The sequence below is a fragment of the Pinus tabuliformis genome, chromosome 5_2 (genome assembly GCF_031772625.1).
Source record: "Pinus tabuliformis cultivar Carrire ecotype Pingquan chromosome 5_2, CPIR1, whole genome shotgun sequence".
Lineage (NCBI taxonomy): Eukaryota > Viridiplantae > Streptophyta > Pinopsida > Pinales > Pinaceae > Pinus > Pinus tabuliformis.
Genome location: NC_142306.1, coordinates 184,712,435 through 184,718,792, shown reverse-complemented (window position 1 = coordinate 184,718,792; position 6,358 = coordinate 184,712,435). Strand labels below are relative to the sequence as shown.

The 6,358-nt window shown below is 34.4% G+C and overlaps 1 pseudogene; it reads left to right on the top strand.

The window, feature by feature from the left end:
- The first annotated feature begins 469 nt into the window (after window positions 1-469).
- On the top strand, window positions 470-985 carry LOC149158164 (uncharacterized; annotated as a pseudogene).
- The last annotated feature ends 5,373 nt before the right edge of the window (window positions 986-6,358 follow it).

Below are 6,358 nucleotides of genomic sequence, written 5' to 3'. Positions count from 1 at the left end.
ACAATTCATTTGTATTTCCTTTTTTTTTTTTTAAATATATAACGATGAACTCAATAGTAGATACCTGTTAAGTTGTAGGAAGTTAAATGGCATTTCATATTATGAGAGTTGAATGACATTTCAGATTATGTTTTTCTCCCAGAAGCGGTTATTATAAAATGCAAAACATAGCGGAGTATGTTACTAGAATAAAGAAATCAGTTGTGTACGTATGTATGAGATCCCTCTTGGTAGCTGGAAATAGGGAGCCCTTCGCTGGACAGAATTTCTGGAAATAGGGAGCCCTTCACTGGACAGTCTACCACTTTCACTTGGTCACTTGAAGATCTTAAAGGAATTGAGGCTCGAGAATTGCAATGAATTGAAACATTTGCCGGTGACTATTCGACTGTTGACTCAGTTGACTGAGTTGAGAGTATTGAATTGCCAGTTACAAACATTGAATAATTTAGAATCTCCCAATGACAACTGCATGCCTCGGCTGCAAGTCTTATAAGTTTATAACAAGAAATTATCAGAGGTATCATTTGCCATAGGTGTCTGCCCCATCCTTAAATATGTCTCCCTCAGGTTTTGTAATCATTTGGTGGAGGTCGGAACATTGCCAAAGACTCTGATAAAACTGGAATTGACTAATTGCTCTAAATTGAGGAAAATAGTAGGGCTTTATGGTCTTCCAAAACTTCAAGTGCTGGATATTAGTCGGTGCAAAAATGTAGAGGAGCTGCCGGGTATTGAAACGTTGGTATCTTTGAAAGAGTTGCAGGCATATGATTGTGCGAAGCTGAAGAGCATACGGGGATTGGCCAAACTGACAAATCTTCGGGTATTAAATGTTCATGGGTGCTCCAAGTTAGAAGGGCTGCTAGGTATCCAACATTGTATGTCGTTGGAGTACATTGATGCTAAGGGTTGTCCTAAGCAGTGGGCCGAGGCGGGATTACTGGAGCAGTTGTAGCAACAAGTGAAGGTGCTTGAAATGTGAAAAGCAAAGAAATAAATTTGAAATGAATGCATAATTGAAGTCTTAGCCAAAGGTTATATGTCAGGCAGAGTTTGTATTCTAATATGTTAGATTGTTGAGGGAGGTTGTGTAGTTGCCTTTCGACAATCCAAATTAAAACATTATGGAGAAAGTGCAAGGTCTGCCTAGCATATAGCCTTGGTAGATTCTCTGATGAATGTTACCCATATAGCTCACGGCAGGACGCATATTTTCCTTGATGTTCTGTGTTTGAATGGATGGTCTTAGATTGACTCGTCCTTTTTGGATAGGGACAAAGCATATGTAATAAGCTTCACATTTAGCGATTATTATGGAAGAAATGTAAACACACAGTTTGAGACAAATAGATTCCAAAATATTAGTATCTTAAAAAAGAAAGCCATTTACATTTATGTTTTTTAAATAAGGTTTTTAAATATACTCTCTATCATTCATATTCCCATGTACTACCTACCCATGTACTGTTATATTTGCTTTTTTTGTAATGTTTGTTGTGTATATGTGTGGATGTTTATGTCATGTGTCTGTGAATCTGTGCTAACTGAGATTGTGAATCTATGATAACTGATATTGAAAGATAGAGCTGAGAGCTTTGGTAGAGGAGAATACGGAGAATCGATGAGCCAACTTATCAACAAACTGTGCCTTCACAGTGAGTTGGTATTCATGTAATTGATAACTGAGATTGAAAGAGAGCGCTGAGAGCTTTGGTAGAGGAGAATATGGAGAATTGATGGGCCAACTTATCAACAAACAATTGCCCAAATCTAAAGTCACTGCCAGATTCCTTTGTGTACTTTATAAACATGGATTACATCGATCTGTCTCACTCTTCTCATTTGCAGGTGCTTCCAAAGTATTTAGGTAATTTAATAAACCTGAAATACATAGGTTTGTCTCACTCCCTACAGTTGCAGATGCTTCCAGGTTCTTTTGGTAATTTAATTTGTCTTAGATATCTTGATTTGAGTTGGTGCTATAATATAACCGTCTCTAGCGAAACACTGGGAAACATCAACACACTTAATGTTTAGATGTTTCCTATTGTAAGAACATTGAAATATTACCTCCGCAAATAGCATATCAAAAGTACTTAAAAAAATTAGATCTTAGGGGTGCAAACATAAAAGAATTTCCAAATGAAATTGGAGACTTGGGCGATTTAGAAGTTCTGGAGACTATTTTGTCTCCTAGAAATGCTTCAGATTTTAGTATTTAAATTTTATTTCAATCAAGTGCCTCCTATCTGTTGGAAATACAATATGGTATATGCTATAGTATATCAGACTTTACTATGTTAGTATACTCAACTATTCAACAAGTTACAAGTAACAAAACTCAGCTACTATTTTCTATAACTAAAGCCTGGAAATTAAACTTCACACGTCATGTCATAAGCTATAATATTTTGGCTTTAGTAGACCATATAGGCAATTAGTAAAACCACAGTAGAATTTAAGAAACCATGCAGTGTAACTTGCAACACTACAGTGAATCACATAACAAAATTTAGTGGACAAGCATACCTGGGAAATGCTAGTTTCAGAAAGTAACAAATATGTTGAGATGACCAAATGATGGCAAAATGCCTCACACAGTTTCTCATGATGGACTACCAAAATGCTCTTCAATGCATCTCTATTATCTATGACTCTTCAATGTGCCTCATCCCTCAATCAATTGTGACTACTAAATACACCTTGGTCCTCCTCACACTAGATTCACAATGTTGCTTTACTTACACAATGACTCATAATACAACATCATGTGAAATGCTAAATAATACCTAAAAAATGTGTATTCTCCATGATGAAGTAGCTAATTTATAGATAAAAACTAACACTTTAAAACTGTTTTATAGTTTTTTGGAAGCATCATGAAATTGACATTGAAACAGTGAGAAAACATCATCAAGAATGCAAAAATTTAGGGCCCATGAACTTGAAAGCTTGTAGGTGATTTTGTCAGATTGAGAAAGCTTGTATTGGAAACTCAATTTAAAATGTTACCAAATTCCATTCCTGGGTCTCGAAGCTCGCAAGTTCTCTATTCTTCATGATGGAGTAGCAATAATCTTTGTTCTTCATGATGGAGTAGCTATTTTATAGATAGAAATTAAAACTGATAAAATTGTTTTCTAATTTTTTTTGGAAGCATCATGAAATTAACATTGAAATAGTGAGAAAACATTATCAAGAATGCAAAAATTTAGGGGCCATGAACTTGAAAGCTTGTGGGTGATTACCGTCAGTTTGTATTGGAAACTCCATTTAAAAATTTTACCAAATTCCATTCTTGGGTCTTGAAGCTCCCAAGTTCTGTGCTGTAGTTTTTAAGGACATTTAATATCCTCATGGCTTATATTACTATTCCCTGAAGAATGAATCTTCCATAATAATCCTCTATGTGTGTACGCATTCGTTTGAAACTTTGATGTTCAATCACGTTTCCCTTGTAAAATGTTTACCAAATACCAAATTCCATTCCTGGGTCTTGAAGCTCCCAATTTCTTTGCTTTAGTTTTTAAGGACATTTAATATCCTCATGGCTTATATTACGATTATTTGAAGAATGAATCTTCCATAATAATCCTCTACGTGTGTACGCATTCGTTTGAAACTTTGATGTTCAATCATGTTTCCCACACAAAGGTAGACCATTTTTTTCCAGTCTTATCGAAAGAGATCACAATTTTGTCTGGACGGCAAATTCTGAAATTTGACTGTGGGAGTGTTTAAATTGTTTTTGGATGGCGGAAATGGATTTAGCATCCATCATGAATGCCTGGGTACCCAAAATACTGAAGCTTGACCGCTGTAATTGACATTTTCAAAAAAATTAGCTGGATTTTTTCAAAATCACGCTGTAATTTCTATCATTTTCTATGCAAAATTAAGGCACTCAAAATTCTAAAACTTGACAACTATAATCCACTTTTTCAAAAAATTTAGCTAAAGTTTTTCAAAATCATGCTGGAATTTTTATTATTATCATGATGGCTCCAACAAATTTTCATGCATTTTCAAATATGGAACGACGACCATGATGTTGTTCACAATGTCGTATCGTTTCTTTCACCTCTTCCATTACAATATAATAGTATTTTCTAATAACACCATAAATAGGTAGCATATGGAAAAATTACATCTCGGAAGACAAAAAATAAAAATAAAAAATAATGTACAAAAACATGTTCACATAAACAAAAACAACTACATGGATAATAGATAACCTCTACATGACATTACTATTATTTACCAAATAGGCATATTCGAATACACATAATTAATCATTTCAAGTATAACTCATTATCATCCACCCTAGCTTTCAATAATGTCCATTCACATGTTGCTATTTTTCCACACACTACTATTATTTACAAAATATCCATATTCAAAATACACATAACTAATACTTTCAACTCTAACTCATTATCATCCACCCTTTCTTTCAACAATGTCCATTTACATGTCACTATTCTTTCACAAACTATTATTATTTACAAAATGTCCATTTTCAGAATACACATAATTAACTATTGCAATTGTAACTCATTATCATCCACCCTTGCTTTCAACAATGTCCATTCACATGTCCCTATCCTTCCCCACTCTATCCATGTGCCTATTCTTCCCCACTCTATGCTATTCTTCACCACTCTATGCCTTATGGTGTTTCCTTTGCAACATAAGGTGCAAATGCTAGTCTACACTACTCCCACGCATTATTTAATCTTTCGATTCAATCTTTTGTACTACTTGTACTACTTACAACTGCAAACATACGATCTATCAACAAAAATCATTATCGTGAAATAAGAATCATGCCCTCTGCACCAATCACAACGTAAATAAATAGAATTAAAAATGAAAAAAATAAAAAATAAAATGTTTTGTAATGTGAACTTCATACATTGTTTTTTAATTTTTAGTCAAATCTCGATTAATTAAGGGTCAACACATTATTGAATTTATAATATTCTGCCTACACCAAGGATAATAAACAATTGGAATGAACAAAATAATATGTCTATTTTAACCGTTAATAATTAAGCACTAAATCGAATAATAATCAAGTAATAAGTCTACAATGTTTTAGAAGTATTAAATGATATAATAATTAAGGCAGTAATGTAAATTAAATGAATCAATTTATAAAAAACATTGAAATATTTTATTATATATTTAAATAATAAAAGAAATAGCAAAACCAACCCATGGTATGACAAACACTGTAAAAATGCGAGGAGAGCTATTAAGGAAGTTGTTGACGAATCTCTTAAAATGGACCAGATAGAAATATACAAAGCCCTAACTAAAAGAAAAAAGAGGCAGTACATTCGTAAAAGACAAGAGAATCTCTTACACCTCTCTAAGGTAGCTCCTAAGAAATTTTGGAGGTAGATCTTGACTAGGAAATCTAAAGATAATAATAAAATTGCTTTACACGATTAGAATTCCTATCTTAAAAAGCTCTATGAATCTCCAAATATCATGAATAACTTTTAAACCCTGCCCACAATGAAAGAAGTTTTCTCTCTAGAAGACATTGATTTTGGGGTTAAATGCCTGGCTAATGGGAAAGCTAGGACATTGAAGGTTACCAGGCATAAATCTTAAAAATTGGAGGCCCTGTCCTCATCCTCCACATCCACAAGCTTTTCAATCAAGCAATCAAGCAAGGGTTCCCTAAGTTATGGACTGAGAGCCTCATTATCCCTATTTTTAAAAATGGGGATACAAATAACCCCTCCAATTATCGGACAATTATGATCAGCCCTCTCTTAGCTAAGTTATATGGTAGTATTTTGGAAAAGAAGTTGAGCATATGGCTTGAAAGTGAAGATAAGCGGGCTAAAGGCTAAGCGGGTTTTAGAAGGCATCACTCAACAACAGACCACCTCGTTACGCTTAGAATCATTGTGGAGGAATGTCGTAATGATAAATCCAATCTCTTTTGTTACTTTGTGGACTTTAGAAAGGCTTTTGATATGGTTCCTAGAAACAACCTTTGGAATATATTAGAAGAGCTAAAGGTTCCTTTCGAGTTGAGAGCTGCCGCTATTAGATTATACGAGAATGTAATTGCCCAGCTAAAAAGCAATGAGGGGTGGTCGAAAGATATTAAGTGCAATATCGGAGTTAAACAAGATTGCCCCCTCTCCCCTACCCTATTTGGCATTTACATTGATAAGCTCAAACGTTATTTAGAGGAAGCAGGATGTGCTGGCACGATCTTAGCTGGGCTAGTCGTCATCCTTATTCTCTATGCTGACGACATTGTTCTCCTCGCAAGGTGTCCATCTAATCTTGATAAGCAGCTTAGGCTTCTAAAGGATTTCTGCTCTGCCAT